Source organism: Marmota flaviventris, chromosome 11 (genome assembly GCF_047511675.1).
Source record: "Marmota flaviventris isolate mMarFla1 chromosome 11, mMarFla1.hap1, whole genome shotgun sequence".
Taxonomy (NCBI): Eukaryota; Metazoa; Chordata; class Mammalia; order Rodentia; family Sciuridae; genus Marmota; species Marmota flaviventris.
The window spans coordinates 98,745,110-98,770,778 of NC_092508.1; positions in this window are offsets into that span (position 1 = coordinate 98,745,110).

Below are 25,669 nucleotides of genomic sequence, written 5' to 3' on the forward strand. Positions count from 1 at the left end.
ACTCAGACTAGTCAATATCATGCATTAAATAGTGATATTATTATTTGTAGAAATAATACCATGAAGCACTCTGCCTACAAGAACAAGCTTATGGAGGAAAAATGACTTTTAAATTTATATACTTAATGTTTATTGTGAGCGAAATATGTGCCAGATACTCTAGGAAATTTGGGAACACTATAGGGAAAAAAATCCTGTAATGTGAAACTTACATTCTAATGGACTAATGGGTTGGCAGATGTCGATGTACATTATTATACAGAGCTTATACATAATATAAGATACTTTTTAGCACTTGCTGTTAACATTATTTGCTCTCTAATAAATTAACCATAATATTTCTCACTGAAGAGAAATATTAACAGGGAGCAGTATTTTAGAAATAAATTATAGAGACGAAATGAAATTTAAAATTACTTCGGGAAAATTGCTTCTATTGATTTTTTTTCTCTTTTTATTTTTTGGGAGTTACAAAATAACTGGTTTGGAGTAATGAAAATCCTTAGTCCAATTTACAGAAGCATCAATTGAGAGCCACTGATTTAGCAAAAAACTATCTGAGAGTTAGCTGGAATTTGATAATTGAAATTATGGGTGATTAGAAATAGTTAAATGTTTGGAGGCAAAGACTGAACTTCCTGTCCACAAAAGCCCACAGAAACAGTGTTTCCAGGTGGCAGCTGGAGATGACTTGGAAATCCATATAGGCAGCAGAGATGGGGCACAGATGGAACAGTAAAACCAAGAAGCTAAATTTGTTGTGCAAAGGTTCAGAGACAGACATTAGAATGGGATTTAAGTAAGAAATTCCAGGAGTAGAACCAAAGCACTGTCTTTGAGGGTCAAGACCAAACTATGTGGAAAAACAGCTTCTTTGTGTAGTTTTGAAAACTGAGCTTCAGAAGAAGTAAGTACTTGCTCCATGTGGCTATTGAGCCCTTGGAGTGTCTCTAGTTAAAGGAGAGAGAGATGTACACGTAATATACACATTGAGTTTCCAAGATTAACAAAAAGATTAATAAAAAGAAAAAAAAATACACACACAAATGCAAAATATATTATTGACATATTCATACTGCTTTACATGATAAGTGATACTTTGGATATTTTGTTTTAATTTTTCTTTTGATAGAGCTACTGGGAAATTTAAGTTATAGATGTGACTTTAATATCTACAGGGCAGCACAGATTTGCAGTGTGAATTTCCTACTTTCTTGAACACATATCTTTATATGTATGTGTAATTTAAGTACATCTTAAATATTTATCAATTAACAAGTCTGTCCAATTATATATAAAGATTATATACATGGAAATTTTGAGATGATTAAAAAGACAAAATGAAAAGAGTTAAAAATTTTAATACTTCCTTATAGACCTTCAATAGGTCATGTGATACACCTTCTGGGTGCTAAACAATTGAATTTCAATCTTGGTTTGTAAGTTAAATAGTTATGTGGATGATCTCACCAGGTTTAAAAGAACAGATAGAGTATATGAGAAAAATGCTTACTTGTAAATGCATAGGTAAAGATTAAATAATTTGTCATATTTAAAATTTTGCCTTGGAAGAAATATAACATTAAATCTATTTAGTACTTATGTATACATACTATATTACCATGAATACAAAATTAATATAAAATAATTTGCTTTTGTTGAACAAGTTTTGTGAAAATCATAGTAGTGTGAAAGGCAAAATTATAAATCTGAGACTAATGTCCACCTGTTGGCTAATTTCTCTAAGTATAAAGAAGAAGAAATATAGAAAATGATTTTTTGAAAAGCTTGAGGAGGGTATGCTATAGAAACCCTGAAATACTAAAGAGGAATTGCTTTGATGTGAGTATGACTTGTACCCTCCAAAACTTGTGTTAAAACTTAATTCCTCAATGAAGTTGTGTTGGGAGCTGGGTCTGGTGGGAAGTCTTCAGTCCTTCAGAACAAAGCCCTCATGATTATATTAATGCCATGTGGCATGAGTGGATTCTTGGGACAGGATTAGTTACCATCACATGGGTTACTGTAAAGTAAGCCTGGCCTCTCTCCTCTTCTCTCTTGTATTCCATCTCTTCCACATGTACCTGCTTGCCTTATGTCATGAGAATCTCATTAGTAGTTGAGCAAATGTCACTGTCATGGTCTTGCACTTCCCAATCTGTAGAACCTTGAGCCAAAATAAGCCTCTTTTCTATATAAACTACCCAGTCCCAAGGATCCAGTGACAGCAACAGAATACACTCTAAGACAGGAATAAACGTAAATACATTTACACAGTAACGTATCCTCATCCCATACATTAGCCCATAAAAGTTAGGATCATGGACTCAAAATTGGAAGAAAACTTAATGTTCATCTCTTTTACCCACTGACTTTAATAATGAGGAAGCAGAAGCCCACAATTATAATGTCAGGCACAGAGCACACTATGGAAAGCACTCAGGACTTAGAACAACCCCTCTAACTATCTCCTGTGCTCTGGCCCTTTCCTGGCCAATAGCTTTTGCTAAATTCAGAACTCTAATACCCTTTATGAGAAAGAATTTCCTATTTGTTCTTGAAATTTGCTTTAATAACTCCCTTTCTTCTTTCTCATGAGTTAAACAGTATTGTGCTTTACAAATAAATACTTTGTTTCCAAACTTTTGCCACCTGAATCCATTGCATCAAGTCTGAATAACCTTAATTTCCAAACTGTGTAGGATCTGAGCTAATAGGGTTTGCCTGAATGTCACGGCAAGGGAAATGGCTCCCTGTTCAGTAAGCCTCTTCTCTACTCACTTCATGCTTTTACTTTTTTTCTGTGATTAAATGAAACATTATGAATTCCCCAAATAACCTCAATATGTTTTTGTGATAAAGTATGCCATTATGTTCAAATATTTATCTTATTCATTGTAACAGTAATGATGTGGGCAACACTTAATATTCTCCTTCACTTTCCCTGTTGATATTCTGAGCAGAGCAGAGCAGATGTTCATATATTATAAACCATTTTTTTAAAGTGCACCATGTGTGAGCATCAGATTTTCTGTGCATTAAAAAGTAACACAAGTTTTAAGTATAATAAATTTAAAGAAAAAAGTAGCAAATCATTTGAACATGGTAGATTTTACAAGTTTTAGGTAAAATCGTAAACACCAATCTGTAATGAAAACATGATAAATATTATAAAATTAATAACTTATTAAACTTTTTTTATAGTTCCATACTTAATTAAATTAAGTATAATCAATTATACATACTTACTAGAACCCATAAAAATGACATACATGCTAACTTGTTGATATACAGGTTTTCTGACCAAATTTTATAAGAGAAGAACATGCTGCCACAATCTTCTGACTACATTTCATTTAGTAAATCAACTGAAAAAGCGTCAACTTTTTGAATCCCTACTCTCAATAATATCCTTTAAATGCATGATAAAGATGGGTCATTTATTTTTTTACACACATACACATATATGTTTTTATGTTTTAGTTAGCTTTTTCATTACTGTGACTAAAAGACTGGACAAGAACAACTAAGAGGAGGAAAAGTTTATTTTGGTTCATGGTTTTAGAGGTACGGTACATGGTTGGACTGACTCCACAGCCTGAAGAGAGGCAGAACATCATGGTGGAAGGGTGTGGAAGAAAGCATCTTAGAACATGGCAACCAGGAAGCAGAGAGAGAACATTGCTCACCAAGGACAAAATATATTCCCCAAAGGCACACCCTGATTGACCTACTTCCTCCAGGCATCCCCCACCTGCCTCCAATTACTAATGAGTTAATCCATAATAGTGGATTAATCCATTATTAAGTTACACCTGTCTTAGTCTAATTATTTCTTTTCTGAAAATTCTTGCATTGTCTCAGGTATAAGTTTTTTGGGGACACCTAATATCTAAACCATGGTAATGTATATATGTATTTTTTTTTAACTTAAAATGTTACATGCTTCAGTATTTCTGTATATTTGCTATTGAACCTTTAATAAAACTTGTTCTGAATCTTTGACAAAATTTTATAGACTGTATTATATAATTTTCACAGCACTTAACCATCAGTAGAATTTGAAAAGTTTGCTGAACTGTTAGAAGAGAGACTGATGATGTTAAATTGAAAGGGACCATTCTTATAAGTAGCACTTTTCTTTAATGAATGTTTATCTGTTATAAAACTGTGTTTCTTTTATAACTTCTTCACTACTGAAATTTCAATAGAGCAGTTTTACTAAAAGAGTGGTCTCCATCCACATTAGAGGAAATCTTGGAACTATTTGATCAGTTAGGAAACAAATGCATGAATTAAGAGTTTGCATGTTGAAAGTCTGAGCACGTTGGCATAGCCCCTATATCCAAAGCCTTCCTTCTTGATCAAGGTAGAGCCCAGTTGAAGGTTCAAACTTCGGGTGGGGGGTGTCTCATGTGCATTAAACTGATGTATAGTAAGATGAAATATTGGGATGGATCTGCAAAGACTGGGAAATAGCATCTGCTTTACTGGATAGCTCCTGGGAATCCTCCTAAAGATGAAAAAAATCTGTTTAGTTGGCCCCATATATACATAGATTCAACCAACATGCACTAAAAATATTTGGAAACAACTTTGCATCTGTATTGAATATGTACAGACTTTTTTTCATCATTATTCCTTGAACAATCCAGTATAATAACTACTGACACAGCATTTACATTGTATTAGGTGCTATGAGTAATCTAGAGATGATTTCACGTATCTCTGAAGTCTAAGCTGGGATGTGCTCTGGTTGTAAATTACATACCACATTCTGAAGATTTTATGTAAATAAAAGGGGAAGTAAAATATCACATTAGTAATTTATATTGCATTCGTGCTGCAATAATTTTTGACATGTTAGGTTAAATAAAATATTAGCATTAGTTTCATCTGTCTCCATTTGCCTTTTGTAATGTGGCTATTTATTTATTTTTTAAATTTTACAGTAGCTTGTATTTTATTGCCACTGAATGGTACTGCTTTGGAAATCTTGAGTGAACACACATATAATGACTTTGAAGCTTTATGGTTGACAGCAAATTAAACAGTACTCTAATTGTGACATTACTTGACTCTCTGAGACTTCTTTTAGTTTAAAATTTACCAGTGTTCAGTGAAGGAGTTTGATTTGAGTAGATTGGTATAGAAATAGAGTATGTGAGAGTCTGGGAAGCTTATTTTTAATTTCATAAAATATTTTAGCTACAGTCCATAGCTGCTTACAGCAATTCATTTATTAGCTTTCTGGGGGAAAAAGTAAAATTAAAGATATAGACTTTCTAGAAATAAAAAATTATCTAGAAATTAAAAATTATCTCTTGTCAGGCACAATGGTACATGTCTGTAATGCCAGCATCTCCGGAAGCTGAGGCAAGAGGATTGCAAGTTCAAGGCCAACTTCAGCAAATTAGTGAGGCCCTAAGCAATTTAGGGAGAACCTGTCTCCAAAAAAAGGGGAGCCCAGGGGCTCAGGGTGTGACTTAGTGGGGGTAAACAACTCTAGTTTCAATCCCAGGTACCAAAATAATAAATAAATAAAAGAGAGAGAAAAGGGAAGTAAGTGTAGTGATTGTAGCTCAGTGGTAGTATGCTTCCCTAGCATATGTGAAACCCTGGGTTTGATCCCAGCACTGAGAGAAGGGAGAAGGAGAGAGGGAGAGGGAGTGGGGGAAAGAGAGAAAAGGGAGGAGATATTAAAGTGAAGAAAGAAAAGAAAAGAAAGGAAAGTTAGTAAGCATTTCTTAAAGCATGATGCAGTCATTTCACTGCATTTCATTTTTGATGATTTTGAAATCATTATCATCCTCTCCTTATGACCAAGAAACTATCATATGAATGGGCACAAGAGAGATAGACACCATGACTAATCAGCAGAATATAGGACAAAAGGCACTTTTGTCTTTATAACCACAGAGAGTATCCCACCTAATCTTTAAGGATATAACAACTTCAAAATGTAGATGAAGCTTTTGGTTCCATACTCAAATGCAAGAGTTAAGAAACCTTAGACTAGGCATCATGGCACACACCACCTGTAATCCCAGTGGCTCAGGAGGCTTAGGTAGGAGGATCCCTAGTTCAAAGCCAGCTTCAGCAACAGCGAGGTGCTAAGCAACTTAGTAAAACCCTGTCTCTAAATAAAATCCAAAAATAAAATAAAATAAAACAAAAACAAAATAAGTTCTGGGGATGTGGCTCGGTGGTTGAGTGTCCCTGAGTTCAATCCCCTATACAAAAAAAAAAAAAAATACATAAACAAAAAATAAAATAAAATAAATCATTTAGTCAGAAGAATCACCAAGGGAAGGCAGGATGGACTGCACCAATTTGTAGTTTTGGAACCCAAGTCCAGTTCACTAACTGCTTCATGCTTCTGTTTCCTTATTAGAAAAATAAACTCAATAATATCTACCTTTTAGGATGCATGCAATTAAATTGCATGCCATCAATAACCCATAGTTATTGTTATTAAGGTAACAACTAAATGTTAATAAATTTTCAGGTTACAAAAAACACTGAACCACGGGAGGGGAACTAACACAAAATAGAAGAGTTTAACTGCTAAAAACAAATGCCATTTTCCCATTTCCTCTCTTTTTATGGGACTAAACCACCAATGCTTTCTCAGCCTCTAAAATGTTCTTGGACATCTGATTTATAAGAAAGAAAAGTCAACACCTTACTAAAATGTTTAGTACTCAGAAAATAAAATTCACTGTTTATAGATCTAGATTTTTCTTTTAATCAGAACCCTCAAATCTTCAGTGTTAGCCATCAAAATCTTTAAGCCTAGTCTAGTTATTTATGATTGCAATTTTGATTACATTAGAAAATGGCAAAAATGTTTCTTCACTAGGTGTAAAGGAGAATAGCCAAAATTTCTGACTCTGGGAGAAAGCATGAGATCATTTGCACCTAGCAGTTATTATAAATTGTTTAATGTTGGGTCCCAACATTGCTGCTACTACTAAGCATGCATTCAGTGGCAGAAATTCATAGGAAAAGAAACAATGGGTGGAAGTGATAACATATTAAGAATTCTAGGGAGAAGTTTCATAGCAAAAAGGGAAGCACGGGCCAGGAAAAAAATTAAGAAGCAGAATGATGTCAGTCAATCGCTTTTCAGGAGCATACTTCACCAAATAGCTATCCTTGAAGCAGCTTTCTGATGTCTTGAAACAGGAGAGGCATTGTTTATGGCAGGTAAAAACACAAGAGGAGTTATTCAGAGGCTGACTCTGTAAAGTATATACCTAAGAATTTCCCCCCCCTCCCACCCCCTGGCTGTTGAACAAAAACGTTTAATCAGATCCTAGGTAGATGTGACTGTGAACATTATAATTTCATCAAAGATGGCGATGTTTAGGAGTGTCATTTCTTCTTGGCAGACATTTAATACATTTATTCCTTCATTCATTTATTAATTCACTAAAGATTTTTAAAATTGCATGTACCAGTTTCATAGCTGGGAATTAAATAGTGGAAAAAAATCATTGTCATCACAGAACTTAAAGATCCCAAGGTAAATTATATTTTTATTCTAAAGGGAATGACAAGTGAAGGAGAGAGAGAGAGAGAGAGAGAGAGAGAGAGAGAGAGAGAGAGAGAGAGAGAGACTGACTTAAAAATCCCTTGGAAATAAGTGCTGGGTTCATTTATGTAATCTTCTACTTACATTGCTTTAGCACTCATATTTAAGAATAAGCCTTACTTTTTAAAATTTTATTTTACTGGTTGTTTTTGATTATGCATGACAGTAGAATTTATTTTGGTATAATTATACAAGTATGGAATATATCTTATTTTAATTAGAATCCTATTCTTATGGATGCACATGATGGTAGGGAATAACTGTGGTGTATTCATTTATGTACATAGAAAAATTATTTTGAATTCATACCACTGTCTTTCCTTTTCCTATCCCTTCCCTTCATTTCCCTTTGTCTAATCATCTGAATATCTATTTTTTCTTTTCCCTTTTGCTGTGGGTTAGCTTCCAGGAAAAACATTCTAACTTTGGCTTTTTAGGATTGGCTTATTTCACTTACCTTGATAGTCTCCATATCCATTCATTTACTTTCAAATATCATAAATTTATTCTTCTTTGTGTCCAAGTACTACTCCATTGTGTGTATGTGTGTGTGCGTATCACATTTTCTTTATTCATTCATCTACTGCAGGGCACATAGATTGGTTCCATAGCTTAGCTATTGTGAATTGAGCTGCTATAAATATTGATGTGGCTGCATCACTGTAGCATGCTGATTTAAAATGCTTTGGATATGTACTCAAGAGTAGGATAGCTGGATCAAATGGTTGATCTAGTTTTTTGAAGAATCTCTGTACTACTTTCCAGAGTGTTTGCACCAATTTGCAGTCTCACCAGCAATATATGAGTATACCTTTCCCCCCACACCTTCACCAACATTTATTGTTACTTGTATGCTTGATAATTGCCATTCTGACTGGAGTGAGATGAAATCTCAATGTAGTTTTAATTTGCATTTCTCTAATTGCTAGAGATGTTGAACATTTTTTTTTTTCATGTATTTGTTGACAATTCACATGTCTTCTTCTGGGAAGCACCTATTCAATTCCTTTGTCCACTTATTGATTGGGTTCTTTCTTTTTCTTGGTACTAAGTTTTTGCATTCTTTGTATACCCTGGAAATGAACACTCTATCTGCGGTGCAGGTAGCAAAGATTTTCTCCCATTCTGTAGGCTCTCTCTTCATTTTCTTGATTGTTTACTGTGAAGAAGCTTTGTAATTTGATGCCATCCCATTTATTGAGTATTGATTAAAGCTTTACTTTAAAAAGCATAAAACCTATGCAACTTTTTTGAACTAGGATTATATGTATAATGCTATTGATAATGACATGATATGTACCGACGTGATATTGAAGAAACGTTTCCCCTTGTTTCAGAAATACCAGATCATAATGCAATTGTGGGTCATTATGATAGGTTGTTAAGCAATGGACTATCACTGTGAAGAAACTATCATGAGTTGTTATCTAGAAATCTTTCCCATGAGTGATGGCTGAAAGTATCAAAATTATTTTTTCCTGGTTAACTATCTAGGACTCAGATGGGAGAGAATGAAGGTCCTTTAACAAAGTAAGCTTTAAGTAAATCTGAAAAAATCACTTTGGGACTCAAACAGATAAAACTCGATCAGATTCATTGACCCCTTCTTTGCCATAGCCTAAGTAAGTTAACATCTCTTAAATGTTATTAGATAAGAAATAACATTGACTTTGAGAATATCATGCCAAAGAAAAAATAGTAGAAAGAACTTGATAAACATCATTAATTGTTATAATCTTATGTAAATATTTATACCTTATGAATAGAAATGATATATCATTTGAGACATACATAGAATATCCTCAAAACATAAACACATATATACCAACAAACACATAAAATATCAACAAATTTCAAAATATACAACTCAAACCCATCATAATGTGTTAAAATCAAAAATAAAAGTAAAAATTGGGTAAACATACATGTAAAAGTTATTTCACACCTTTTAAAATGATTCTTGGCATAAAGAAAAATGTGAATCAGATTTGAAAACCATTTAAAAATAGATAACAGTGCGAAATATTTAACACAAATGTGTCTAGATACACTCAAAATATAAATAGTGAAAACTTATGGCTAAAAATCTTATTAAAAATCAAGAAGTATTTTTTTAAAAGTAAGTGAATAAAATTCCAATTGAAGATGTTACATGCTCAAATAATAAAAACATATAAAAATGTACAAATAAAAAATTTTAAATAAAAAAGTAAAGGAAATAGTAGACCGGGTAAATATACTATTTCAAGAACTCAGAAGAAAACAAAAAAATGAGAATTAAAATGTCACAAATAAATTAAAGAAATACTTTCATGTATAAATATTGTTTTAAATGATATTTAAATGAACATTTTTGAAAATATTTTTGCAATTTTATTCTTATAATACTGGGGGTCATACTCAGGACTTCAACCCCAAATTTAGTTTTTCAAAAGTTTTGTTGCAGAGTTTTATACCACAGAGATGCTTACCATGTACTACTGTAGTTTGCCTTTTTTACTTGTTTTGCTCTGGTTTTGTTGCCATATATAGAACCTTAGAAGTTCACTTGGCTTGCCCTAGTTTGTCATTGAGAAACAAGTAACATTCAGGTTACATTTCCTGTTTCAGAATCTGGAAACAGAAACACAGCTAACTAAATTACTTTATAAGGCTAAAGTAGTACTGATTCCCTGTGGGAAAAGAAAGTAGAAGAAAACTCAGGGCAAATATCACTGTGGATAGAAATAAATTTCCTTATTATAACCTTAGTAAGTTAGTAATGCATATTTAAAAAGTCTTATAATAATGGATTCCAGTTTTTTGAGACACAGAAATGTTTAATATTAGAAAGCAAATTAATGAAGCCAGCATATTAATATATTACAGGAAAATATTACCACTCCAATAAAAGAAAACTTATAAAGTTAAGTCAATCTTGCATTACCATGGTATATAATTCCAAACTAAGAGCTCAATACTCATAGCAAATATAAATTAAAGAAACTGTTCTTCAACTGTTAAAGACTGCCCATCTGAAGAAGCATTTTCAGTGATTAAATTTAAGAAGCATTCTAACATAATGCTTAATAACAGTCTCTACTTATGATTCAACATATTTTGTGAGGTTCAGAACAGTAAAAGAAGTAAGGGCGTGTGTGTGTGTCTCCATATTGAAATTAAATCAAACATTAAAATTGTTATGTTACAAGATGCTACATTGTCTACTAGATGTCCAAGATAATAAAGGACCAGCATTAAAACTAAGAAACGGAAGGAGAAACTTCAATCACCTACCAAAAGCCAAGCTTTCCAATATACCAAATACTATTTTACATAACAAAATACTGCAAACACTAACACCCAACATGTAACAATTTGTGTCACCATCTTCTTGAACATCATTCCTGGAAAGGCTTTTTATAACAAAGTAAACATCACTGAGATGATCAACCTTGATTTTGTGGGCATTCCCTATCAGTTTCCCGCATTTTTCAATGCCTGTTTGTACAGGTATTTCTTCGATACAAATGAATTCAACCATCTTCTAGGAAAAGATGGCACATTCAGATGAGTTTCTGGGGAGGTGCAAGTGTGACTCTGTACTTATTTGTGTGTTTGTGTGTGTGAGAGAGAACCACAAGTCAAGCTACCAAAACATGTCAGTATATTTCCAAAGTAAAAGAATAAAATAAACTACTATATTTCATGTCAGTTTCTATAAAATGATTTATTTTATAATAATATCCTGATGTACAATCTTGTCAAAGAAATCTATGAAATTCATCTTATTACTTGTACTATTATTTTCTAATACTTTATTGACTCACACATTTTTTTAGAAAAACAGAAAATATCAAATAAATATACTGTTGTGATATTGTTATAAACTTAATTTCTCATGAATTTAGTTTTTTTGAACTTTAAAATAGTTGTGCTGGTTTCAAGGCCATTTATTCCAACTTTCTGCCCATTATACCCTTGAGAAAAGAAGGTCACTGGGTGCATGTTCAACTGGCTTAACAAATGCAACTTATTTATTGACCTTTTTGTTTTCTCTGCTCCTTGACCCAAAATATTAAAATGTACTTTAGGATTGCAGAGTGTTAGTATTCCTTTAACTTCGATTTAAAAGTCAAGTCAGATTTCATCTAGCATGAATAAGGTATATCTTTAATTTTATCTGTAATGTGAACTGAATGATCCAGTGCACACTGATGTTCTCAACTTCAGAGTTGAGAACACACATTAAAATACTACAACCAAACATCTTAATATACCTCGACTATGTAACTGAGAGCATGCACATTATAGTGTGTGAAGAGTAAGAACGGAATTGGATTCCTTCTCAAATTCATGATTGCACAAAGTGTGTATATTGATGTAAAAAACTATTGTTTTGCTTAATTCTATTGGACTTTGGATAATTTCCATTATATTCCAAATTAACAATGAAAAATGGATATAGATCAACAAATCATCTCATGGTATTAATATTACAATAGCAATGTATGATTAAAGACAAACCATGGTTTATAGAACTGTAATTCTACATAATAGGATAATATATAGATTTGAATTATGTTATTTACCATTCTACCTTTTACATATACATGTAGTACTATATACTACATATATACTTACATTAAGGTCAACTGGAAATTTGGCATTTTTAATGTTGAATCTTCCAATCCACTTACCAAGTTTAATATTATATATATATATATATATATATATATATATATATATATATATATTAATATATCTTTTTACATTATCCCAAAAGTATTTTGTACTTTGTATTGAAATTCTTAAAGAATAGATTCCTAAAATCTGTCCCTTGGTGTTCTTGGTGTTTAATACTCTTTGAATCTGTTGCAATGACATTTCATTTTAAGTTTGATTTTCTATTTGTTTTTCATATATGGAAAAAGAATGGTGGTCAGCTCTTAGATGTTAATTCTTAGATTCAGCAACCTTGTTAAATCCATTAATTATAATTGCCCCGACATTTTATTCAATCTTATAAGCATATAATTATGTCATCTGAGAATGAAGCAGGGATCATTTCTTTTCTTAGTCTTTATGTCATTATTTAATGCTGTTGGCTTATTGAACTAGTCAGGACTGTCAATAAAATGTTAAATGGAATATATGAATATGGAAATCTCTCAGGATTCTTCCTCTCTGTTGAATTATGTTAAGTTGTTGAATTATGTTAAGTTGTTGAATTAATTAATCACTTATTGAATGGATGACACGCCAACTTTCATTCCTAGAATATATCCAATTTATTCAGAATATCTGACAATATGATAATTGTTATTATATGCTGAAATTGTTTTCATAGTATTTTGCTTTGGAGTTTTGCTCCTATGCTCATAAAAATATTATTTTTTCTTTCTACAAAAGGATCTTTTTCATGTTTTAGGTCAAGGTTAATCTGGATTTAGTGTATGACTTTTTTAGCTTCTTCATAACAAAAGACCACAAATTTGATGTCTTTACACAAATGTATTGTTACATGTTTTTTATGAGTCAAGAGTCTGAACACATCACTATGTTCTGTGTTTAAAGCTTTATAATGCCTAAATCGAGGCATTGTCAAGGTCATTTTTTTTTTTTCCTGTGGTGTGAAGGAAAAGAATCTACATCTATATCTGTATTCCTTCAAGCAATTAGAATACGTAGAACTGGGGTCCCAATTCTTCCCTGGACACCAGTCAAGGGCTTTTATTTCAGTTCTTTAAGACCATGAGATCTCCCATCCATTTTTCTTTACCTACCCACCCCACTATCATCTCCAAGTCCTCATCACATATCTTATCCCTCTGATTTCCATTTATGCTTTCTACTTCTGATTTCTCCTATTTTCTATTCCTTCTACCAGTCAGAGAAAGCAATGTGCTTTCAGGGTCTCATAAGAGTAGACTAGATTTACTTAGATAATCTTTTCTTCCTTAGATATTTGCTTCCTATAATGTGTAACCGCATGAGGAACATTGCATCAAGTCACAGGTTCTGGAAATATGGAGGCCTGGAATCTTGAGGGTTAAGTGTATGATCCTAGACATTTTCCTTACCACTAATAACACTTCTTTTTTTTTTTTTTTGATGAAAGATTTCTGGAAAAAAATTTGTGCAACTTTTACATTAATTCTTTCTTAAATATCTGAGTAGTGTATTTTCGTTTTTGAAAAGTAGCCTATTTATTACTTTAAGTAAAATTCAATTTATTTAATTATTCCAGAAGTTTGCTTTTTCTTTTATCAGATTTAGTAAATGCTTTTTCAAGGAATTTATTCATAATATGTAAATTTCTACTTTCTTTGGAACTTCATTTTAAAAAATGTGCCCTCATGTTTTTTGTCTTAAGTATCTATTTTGACATTCTATTTTATTTTAAATATGAATTCTTCCAAAATTTGTTTATTAATCATATATTATGTTTATCATTATATTAGAGTTTTATAGGACTGCTTTTTGAGATCACTGATTTCACCTTTGAATAGGTATTTTCTATTTTATTTAACCTACTTCATAAATTCTTTTATTGTATTATTGTTTAAATTTTCTGATCATTTTGGACAAATACTGAACTCATTAATTTACAGAATTTTGTGGCATGCATATTTAAGCTAGAAATTTTAGTCATTGTGAGTTTATCCAATTAATTTTGGTATACTCTACTTCAATTATTATCCAGTGAAAATAATTTTTAATTTCCACTTAATACATTTTATATAATATAGACTTTATATTTTTGTAATAATTTTAAATATACAAAAAATGACATTCATGTTTCCTTATTATACCTCTTCCCAGTCTGTATTTACATATAATCTCCCTTATTAACATCTTACATAACCATGGTACATATAGTTAAATTAATAGATGCAGTATTATTAAGTAAAATTCAAACTTTTTTGCATGTTTTCTTAATTTTGTTTCAGAATTCCATCTGGAATACCACTTGACATTTAATCATCATGCTTCCTTAGAATTCCTTTGGGTGAGGCAGTTTCTTAGACTCCCCTTGTTTTGGATGACCTTGACAGTTCTGAGGTATCTCAGTCAGGTACATTATAGAATGACGCCTACTGGAATTTTTTTGATTTTTTTTCATAATAAAAGTAGGAATTTTGAAAAGGAAGATCACAGTGGTAAAGCACCATTTTCACCATATACTGCCAAAGTTATATGCTATCAACATAATTCATAGCTGTTGACATTGACCTTGAACACCTGGCTGAAGAAATGTTTGTAACATTTTTTCACTGCACAATTAGTTTCCAGAATTAGCTCTTTGAAAGAAATCACCATGCACAGTGCACACTTAAGAAGCAGGTACTGTCTTTTTAAAATAATTGTTTATTAAAAATAGTTTTCATAATATCAAAGTGAATAGTAATTTTTGTTGTTTTTATATGTAAATTAATTTCAAACTTCAGTCAGAGAACATACACTGGATTATTTAAGTTTCTTGAAATTTTTGGTACTTTCCTTATGACACATTTTATAGAATAATTTTGGTAAATTTTTTTACGTACTCTTGAAAATACTAGATATTCTCTAATTGCTGGGTGCAAAGTTTTACCTATGCTTATTAGATCAATATGTTATTCATGTTGTTTGAATATTCTGTATCTTTTGGAAATTTTGTCTATTTTTACCTGTTACCCAGAATGGTTTATTAAAAATAATTTCGAGTTTACAATGAATAAAACTTGAAAAACAAAGTAATATTGAATTTTAACCCAAAAGACAAAGTAAATATCCAGGAGTTCACACTAATTTGAATGAATTATTTAATAATATACAAATGTGGGGTGGAAAAATGTGTCATGCAGAAGAGTTTCAAATAATTTATGTTGTGATCTTGCCCTCAAGGAGGGGAAGGATTCCAGACAATGATACATCTGATGATATTACCTCAGCCCGGTGATCAAGGCATCAACTATAAGTCATCATAATAGTACATATTTTTGATATAATGTCATGAGAGTGGCTTTTCAGCCTTGTGGTCTTTCTCTCAACAACCACCATGCCAGTTTAATAATGAGACAAATATTAGACAAATCAACAACAGAAAAAAATATTTCGCCGGGACTTGCCAACTTTGTCAGTCATCCAAAACAAGGGAGAATCTGTCATTGCCAAATTAATTCTAGAGAGACAGTATGGGTAAAAGTAATGAGGTTCCCTTTATGTAATCCTAGAAGAGAAACAAAACATTAGGGTAAAATTGAGGAAATCTAAATAAAGTCTGAAATTTTCTTAATCATAGTGTTTGTATTGGTACACTAATTCTAACAAATATATCATTTTAACAAATACAAGAAGTTGATGATGAAAATGAAAACAAGGTGTTTGAGAACATTCTGTATTACCTTCAAAACTTTTCTTTAAATCAAACTGTTCTAAAAACATAGATTTTTTTTTTTCAATTTAAATTCTATTATTCTCGTTTCGAAGATTCATCTTCTGGTTACTATGCTGCCATTCCAAGAAGCAGAAATTGTTTGCATTACACCTGCAAATTTACAACTATATCAGCTATCTTGTAACCATGAGCTAGTTATCAAGAAACATAGTCTTAAGGATGGGATAGAACACTAGGGTAGAACCCTGGTGGAAGAGCTGAACTGCTCAGCTCAGGTCTTGCTAGTACTTGAAAAGAACAAGCCCTTGCATGACTTGAGCCACTGTTAGCTTTTCTGTTAAAACCAATTTGAGTCCTAATACATACAAATACTCAGTAATTATTTCAGTGTGTACTAATGAGTAATCCTTTTTAATATTATTGGGTAGAAACATTTGATATTTGGGGCAGTATTTAAAATTTTGGAATTATTTCTCTTTCCAGCAGTATACTGTTTTTAATAATAGAAAATAAATAATAGTGACCATCTCTACTGTTAAGAAATTATGAGGTATATTCACAAAAGAAAATGCTATGGAAGCTAAACAGATGTGAATTATACTCATTGCTCTTCCATTTGGTAGCTGTTTCTATGAACAAAGTAATTAATGTCTTCAAATATTATTTTATTATATGACAAATAAGGGAACTTACTTTTATGAGATTTGTACAAATACATGAACAAAATAACATTTATAATTATTATTTTAAGAAGGAAAAATGAAAGCCACCTAAGAAAGGTTGATTGCCTTTCACTTTAGATGTAAATTTTCTAGCAAAAATTATCTACCTTAATCAGGTATTACTAGTATCTCACATAAATGACTGAAAGTGAAAAGTTACTTTCTTCTTAGTAACAGTGACTCTTAAAGTTTTTTAACCAACTACTAAGTGACATTTTCCTTGCTAGAAACACCTTTCTTAGTTATAAACTATTAGCAATCCATAAACATTTCTATAGATGTTATTATTTTCATGGGATATTGAGGAATTGGATCTTAGAGGGGGCTTGGTTAACTTTGAAAAGACAGTTAGTACATACCAAGCATGTGACTAAAATCCAAGGTCTTAATTTGCAGTCAAATATTTATTTCTTTTCTGAGTTACTATATATCAGCTAAAATAAATATGAAGTATAAGCAAAGTGCAAAATCAGAAATTGAAGAGACCAATTTGAAATCACTTTCATATGAATACATGCTTGATTTTCTCAAAACTCTAAGATACCCCTAGATACAGTAGAAATCTGTAATGCATGAAGTTTGAGTACCTTCTCCAAGGTCATAAAGCCAGAAAATTGCAGAGCCTGACTCATGTGCTGGAGTAGTTTCACCTCCTATCTGGACCTTTCCATTCCCCCATGCTCTTTCTATATTATCTAATGAAAGTACCTGAATTGCAAAATTTTCTTTCAAATCTTATCCATTGTTTTGTTCAGTGGTGTTTACATTTTGAGATCTTCATAATGATTGTATTTTAAATAAATGTACTCATTGCTCTAAGGAGCTATTTATTCCAGTTGAAATCCAAGCTTTGTTTCTTATTGTCCTTCACTCCCCAGGTGACCTTTTGCTGCTCCTCTTTTAAAATAAAAGTGTATTGAAGTTGTTAGTTATACAACTTCAATTGATTCAAGAGAATCAATTGCATATTCATCACATAAATTATTTGGAGCCATCTCAGAATTTACTATGTAAAATATTGAACTCTTTGTTGTTATCTCCCATCCTATGTAACACCATATCCTCTTAGTTACTTGAGCTCTAATTCTGATCCTCACTTTTTTTCCAATTGCTTTGTACAGGTTGTATAAGGATTCTAGAAGCTAATTTAAAAAATAATCCCTGATTTTTTGGGAAATGGTTCATCATAAAATATGAAAATGAAAAAAAATGTTCTGACATTATTGTCAGACCAGAGCTCTCTTTGTATGTTCATCTTTTAAGCAGACTGTGTATCCTTCCTGTCCTACCCATCAGTAGCAAGACAGTTATGCCAAAATGTCTGACAGCATCAATGCTTCATCCTCCAAGGAAATGTTAACAGAAGTGAAAAGGGACTAAAAGAAAGTCATTCAAACTCTCCTGAGTCTTGGCTACATCTCCTGGAAGCCTCTGGTCTGACCAGAGCTGTACTTGAGAGGGTTGTCTTTGAAAGTCGGAGAAAGTGACAGATGTAAAGGACTGGAATATAAGACAGCTCTTAAAAAATTGATAGCCTTTGTATGATACGGTCCTAATTTTAAAAACATCTCTCAGAATACTTTAAGTTGCTTTTCCAAACTCAGTGGTTAAATTTCCTAAGTCATAGGGAAATGGTCAAGGATATTCTGCCCTAGGAGATGGTTCATGTGAGGAAGTAGATTCATGTGCTCAAACAGTTCACCTGATCCACTCAGGTGAGTGTCAAGCTGAGCACACCTTTTATAAATTCACCTTTATTCCTACATTGAAAGAAATCAAGTGCAAGTGAGTGATGATGGTATTATGATGGGGATAACCTCTTACATTGAAAAAAATGAATTTATTCCTGACTTTAGTATTCAGATCATTGTTAGCTACAAAATACAAAGGCCCAGCCAGAGGCCGATTAACTACTTAGCCCATGAAGCTTAAGCTTCCAGATGCTCCTCTGTGAAAACTTTACTTAAATCTGTGTTCACACAGCCATATATTCAGTAAAACTTGCAAAAGCAAGATGTATTGCCCACAGAGGTTTGACACTGCTGCCATTTGTCTATTTAACTACTTCTCCATTACACTGCTCCTTGAGTCCTGTAGTCGTAGAACGGTATGAACAAGGTTTTGAAGATGCATATGGTTTGACTTCAAATCAAATCAGGGCATTTATCTTAGCATTGTGATATTTGTGATGTATCACTGCTTTTAAATTTTGGAATTATTTTTCTCATTCTAATTTGATATCCCCCCCCCCCACCTGATGAATAGCATTCATTTTGCCCAAAAAAGTCAAGCCAGCCTAGTCCTTATTAAAATGGTAGTTCTTCTGGACACATGGAATTTTTCCTGCCTATCATCCAATTCCATCTCCTGTTTAATCTTCTATCTTGGCTAAGAGCAGGTATCTGGACTTCCTCATTGTGTGCTTATCTGTCTTCATCTCTATGATCTTTAATTCTCCTTTGCTTCTTACTGTTTTCTTGTTCTTGAGCTTCAGTGCGGGCTCTAGGAGCTGTGTCAGAACTCATTGGGAATTAGATTCAATTGCAAACTCCAAGCCCTACTTGTGGCTACTGGATTGGAGTCCACATTCTAACAATACCCAGGGTGATCCCTATGTGTATATATTGAGAGTCCTGTTCTCCCTTACTCTTTGACAAATTCCAACATAATTCTCATGTCAATGAAAACAGAATTTTTAATAATATTTTGCCCCCAATATAATTGGTCATGCAGAACAATATTTATCTTCTAGTTATTTGGTAGATAAGACTAGTATCCTCAGATAGTTCATTTTAAAATTTATTAAAATCTACTGAACCATACAGATTTGGCATTATTGCAGATGAAAAATATCAACTATTTCATAGAATCTGACCTTGTTCTATAATGCCATTATGTTTTACATGTAGTAAATCCTAAACACACACACACACACACACACACACACAGGCACATACACAGAAGGCATGCATGTCATTCTTCCCATATGCATACAGAGTACCTGAGGATTAAATGACCCAGATAATGACAGAGCTGATGATAATTGAGGAAGGATTTAAACCCAAAATGTCCAACTCCAAAACATGCACAGTAGATACCATGTTATATTGTCTGCAATTTTGAGTAGTTTAAGGAATGAGCCTATTCTTTCTGCATACTCAACTAAACCTTGTAGAATCTTGTCAGTTAAACAGTAAGTGTGAAATTGAAAGGCTTTAACTTAGGCTGGGACGGGGAGGTGGTGGTGATACAGAGTTCTGTTGATTGAGCAAGGTCTTGTAGCTTACCTGTTTCTCTTTATTTGCATGAAGCACAGTAAGGTCAGTTCCTGTGTCACACTGCTTTCTACACAAAGGTATGCCTTGGGCTTCCACAAGTGAGTCATTGAAAAACTTTACTCAGCTCCATTCTGATTTCTTTCAATTTAATTGGCAGTCATAAATTGAAGACTTATTTTAGGTTCATGATGAGGTTTAAGTGAGTCTTTTATATTTGAATATTAAGCATTCCTAGAAATGTAATGTAGGAAGATTATCTTCCAGTGAAGTCTTTTGAAATTGAAAATTCAGTATTTTAAATTAATTCTTAAGGTTTGAATTTTTAGAATCTCTCATTCCCTTTTTTAAAATTGATTTTTTTAAAAAAACAAATGACAGTATAATGCATTACAATTCTTATTACACATATACAGCATAATTTTTCGTATATATGGTTGTATATAAAGTATGTTGACACCAATTCATGTCTTCATACACGTACTTTGGATAATGATGTCGCTCATGCTCCAAGTTCCTTTCATCCCTCATGCCCAATTTTATTGAAACAAGTCTCTTAATAATATGGTTTACATACATATATAACACAAGTGATATGTACATATATGTAATTATAGAAATTATGCTGAATTTCTTATATGTATCTCTAGTTTATATGGGCTTATGTGTGTGTGTATAAATAGTGTTTCTGTGTGTGTGTGTGTGTGTGTGTGTAAATAGAATAAGAGAACTGAAGTCAACTTCTAAATGTGTGGCTTTAGGCATAGCTTGTGTATGTTAAGTGTTTACTGTGTGCCAAGTAAAATGCTAAACTAATAGTTGTTTCCCCCAGCACAGCGGCCTGTGATGTGTGTGTGATTGAGTTTGCATATGGATCCTTTTATATTTTAATGGTAATCATAAAGTATAAGTATAAAAACACATTGCCTCTAAGTACAATGTTTGTGTTTTGGAAAAAAATAAACATTCATTTCTATGATAAGTCTTCAAGAAAATTATTGATAGTGTGACTTACACAACCCATGAATCTGGGCCACCATTTTTTTTTAAAGGTAATTTAATTCTAAGGGTCTTAAAGAGAGATGTTTGGTTGCAAGTTTTAATTGAAAATATTACTCATTAATTTAACACTAGTTCCATAAAGTTTTACTAAGAATTTACTTTGGTCTTTATTTTTTAGCAGTTCCTTCTATTGGGATCTGAGAGATATACAGAGCCATAGCATAACTTTGTAAATTCTTATTTTGAGGTGTGAAAAGAGGACTGTCAGAGAAATAGATTTTGAGACCTCTCTTACATATGTAATATTCAATAAAATTCAGCATAAATTCAGTGAAATTGCAGTTTGCCTTTGAAGTCCTTGAAAAATCACTCTGTGTACTTACAAATAATGATTTCTTGTCCCCATATTCGAGTTACTGTATTCAATTTTAGGTGTGTGTTCAGACACTATTTCATGAGAAACTTAATTATCCTTTTTTTGTTAGCTCAACACAAACAAATGTTTTGCTTCCAAGGATCAGAATACATCAAATTTTAGGGCAGGCAGAGCTTTATTTTAGCATTTAATGTACAAAAGAGCTTACTAAGCAAATGAATTAGGTAAGAGGGACAGCAAAGGGGATATTTATTCAATCTAGGAAATCAAAGTAAAACTACAACACAACTTGAAAACAATTTGCATATGAATTTATGTTAATTAAAGAAAAATATGTTTATTCATTGAAGCCATTCTTTAGGAGGATTTTAGTGACTGGATTTTTTAAGAGTTGGTAATGTCTCAAAATAATAAAACTAGCATATACGACAAGGTTTAATGATGAAAACCAAGATTGTCTTTCCATACATATTCTTAAACAATAAGAAATTTATTAATATTAATGAATTCTTTCGGGAATATAATTAATTTCTGGCCAATATCAAAAGATAAAAAGTTTTTCTGAAATATAATTATTCCCGTGATTGTGAAGCATAAGAAAAAATTGTTTAAAATAATTTTTCTTGGAGAAAAATAAATATACACATTTAATTATGCTATTGATTCCCAATTTTCTTTTTCTGTCATGACAAAGTCTAGCATAGTCTGCAATTTTACTAATTTCAAGCCTTTTAGGTAAAAATGGCCTCTATTTTATGTCAGTTTCTATCCAACATCATAACCTCATGCTATGGGGTCAGAGAGAACAGAGTTGGTATGTGAATAACAGGATAAAAGAGGTTTAAGAAAAGCCAAAAGATGAAAATAGATGGCAAGAAAACAGACACCACATTTTCCAAAAGAGGGAAATGTAATAAGACCTATTATTTAACATTTTATTCTAAGGTACATGTCACTCAAATAGTTTTGAAGTTTTAGTTCATATCTGATAGTCAGTGAAGAGGAAATTTTTACATTCTTGGAACCAGTGATACAATAATTCAAATACCGTTTGTGAAACAATTCCAATAAAAGTTGCTGGACATACTGTGATATGTAAGGCAAGACCCTTTACTGAAGCATGTGGTAAGGGAGACCTCTAAATTATAAACACATACACACAACACACACACACACACACACACATACAAACCCGCACACAAAATGAAGGAGAAAACATATCACACAGAAAAAAGATGCCACCCAAATGTTTGCAAGAGGAATTCCTCCAATCAGGGCTCAAGGCCTTCAGGACTGCAGCCCATCATTTATCTCTTTCTTCCCACTTTCTAGCATCATTATCCTAGGATGCAACCAAGCCCTTGTAACATGGTAGACAATACAAAACAAGTACCTTTGAGTTGATTACTTGATTTTATACTGCCACACTGCATTCCCTCACATATATTCATTCATTCACTCATTTGTCAACTCATGTTTTCCTTCGTTTGCAGTTTACTTTGGTTACACATCAGACTTTGAAGCAAAGTTAAAACAATGAGGACATTTAAGTCCTTCATCATCGCAAAGCTTTGCTGTTGATTGCTTTTGTTATCTCTGCTAGCAAGGAGACTACGAGGAAATTGCTGGCTTGGGAAGCAGGTTGGTGAATCAATATGCTTTGTTATCATTTATTCCCAGCTGCAGTGCTGCTGTTGCCCCAGCTGCCAAGCACTCTAACCTCCTGGGAGACACCTAGAGAGGTTAATTAGTTTACAGCTGGCCATAATTAGGAGCAAAAGGCAACAAGAAAGAAACTCTTAAGAATACTGACAGAAAGCCTATACAGAGGTGAAGCTGTGGGCTTCAGCAAACTGCAGTGTTTGAACTGTAAATTAGGCATTGAAAAGTTTGGAAAGTGTTCCTTAGGAGTGCCAGGCAAAGGCATGATTACTGAGGATAAGAGACATTCAGTGTAATGCCAGATTCCTGGGACCCCAGTAGACCTCCAGGAGCTGAATCCGATGCAAGCACACAAGATTCTTTATTGCAAGCTTGAGCCTGGACTCAGAAAAGTTTCTGACATAGCTGTCCCAGAGACTGAGACCCAGTCTCTTGTTCAGTGAGATTTTATAGGTTTTGGGGGATACTCTATATGTCACAACATCACACAGCAAATCATTTCACAACGTGGGAAAATCAAACAACAACTCTTAATATTGATCAGCACATTCACTGGCGGGAACAAGTTGGGTAGGGGTGATTGGTTGGTACAAGAGGGGGATTCGTTTGAACTGATTGGTTTAAGCTGCCAAGGGGTGTATGTGCTAAACTACAGGGTTTTCTAATAAGTTATCAATCACTGAAACTGCTGGGAGTTTCACCTGGCATTTCAGGTATTTTCCTTGTCTCACCCTGATTGGTGGTTGCTAGGGGATTGCTAAGGGTCCTCACCTAGCTTAATTGAGTCAGGGACACCTGGCCCCCTCCCTCTGGACAGGCCTTGAGGTAGAAGCTGGTTTCTCAAAAATGGAGTCACATCAGTTTCTCATCAGGAATGCCACCATCTTCAGAAGCTGTGGCATTTCAGAGTCAGGTGATTGATTATCCCTAGGAATCAGTTTTCTCAAATATAAAATGAGGTGAACCACTCTGGTCTCCACAATGTCTAAGAATGACTCTCAGGAGGAGTTGCAAAAAGAAAACACAGACTTCATCCAGCTTATTCAGAGCATCACTAACAATAATTACCAGTTCTTTATCATTTACCACATGTTTGGCATTTAACATTTTATTAGCATCCCAGAGCAACTATGAAAAGTGGCTGTTTTACATATGATCATGTAGATGGGGAATATAGGATTATGAAGTGAGAGTCCATTTTCTCCAAGTCTCATCTGCATCAGCAAGCGAATTCAGAGGCAGGGGTTTTAGGCCCTCAGTTAATTTTAGGGAACAGATAGATGAGAATGGAGGGAACAGGAATTTAAGAGAATAATTTGATATAACAGGCCCATTGTGCTGAGCCCCACATGCTTTCTTTGACAAAAAGCAATTTGCCTGCAGCCCCATCTGGCTTGAAAGGACAGGGTATGTCACATTCCTCGGCAAACTGGCAGGAGCAAAGGTCAGGCAGTGAATGTAGGTAGTGAAGGAGGGGAGTCTATGGAGAGAGGATGAAGACTGGTTATCAATGAAGACCGGTTGCTAACAATTAACTTCCTCACCCGGGGCCCCCAGTCACATATACTGGAAAGAAAAGACAATAATTAAAAAGGAGGCTTCTGGCATCTACAAAAAGCAAGTTGCACCCCTTTGAGTAGGCTTTCAGCTCTGAAAGTCCCCTTCTTTTTGGAGAAGTCTGCCTCTAACACATTCTTAAATAAAACTTGCTGTCTACACTTGCCTTGGAATCTCTTGGATATTAAAAAAAAAAAAAAAAATTCAACACTGTAGAACTGAAAAACCAGCCTCTACCTCAGAGCAAAGCCTGTCCAAGGAAGGGATATGACCTTTGTCCTTGGAAAAACCCACAGAGTGCTCCTAGGCACATTCCCACCCTGCTAAGATGTTTATCTACAAATAAAAGGAGAGATCTGCTATGCCAGGTGTCCTTGACTCAGTCAGGCTAGGTGGGGATCCATAGCAACCCCCTAGCAGCCACCAATCAGCATGAGACAGGGAAATACCTGGGATGCCAGATGACCCTCCCAGTAGTTTATGGTGGTTGATAACGTGTTGGGAAACCATGAAGTTCAGCACCAACACCCCTCTTGGCTTTAACCAATCAGTTCAAGTGAATCCCCCTCTTGTACTAACCAATCACCCTTACCCAACTTGTTCCCGCCAGTGAATGTGCTAATCATGTTTTAGAGTTGTTGTTTGATTTTCCCGCGGTGTGTGATGATTTGCTAAGAGATGCTATGATGTATGTGGGGGTCCCTGCCTTCTCCAAAGAATGTATAAAACTGCTGCAAACCCTGGGCTCGGGGCTTCTCACCGTCACCAGTTGCTGTGTGCACTCGGAGGACTGAGCTAGCTCGCAATAAACACCTCTTTGCTGCTTACATCGATCTTGGGTCTCTGGTGGTCTTTTGGGGGTCCCGAATTCGAGCATAACAGAACAAGAACCCATTCCAGATTTCCAATGGACTGGCATCGTCAATATGTAGTTTTTAGTGCACTTTCTGAAGGAAAAAGCTGTATTTCTAAGACTGTCTCCATTTAACTATTCTGACTTATTTTCCAGAAAAATAAGTCCCAAGCCACAGAATAAAAATAAATGTCCAAAAAGAAGATTCAACCAGTTTAAGACGAATGTCTGCTAAGGCCAGCAATTTAAAATAATCTCATTTT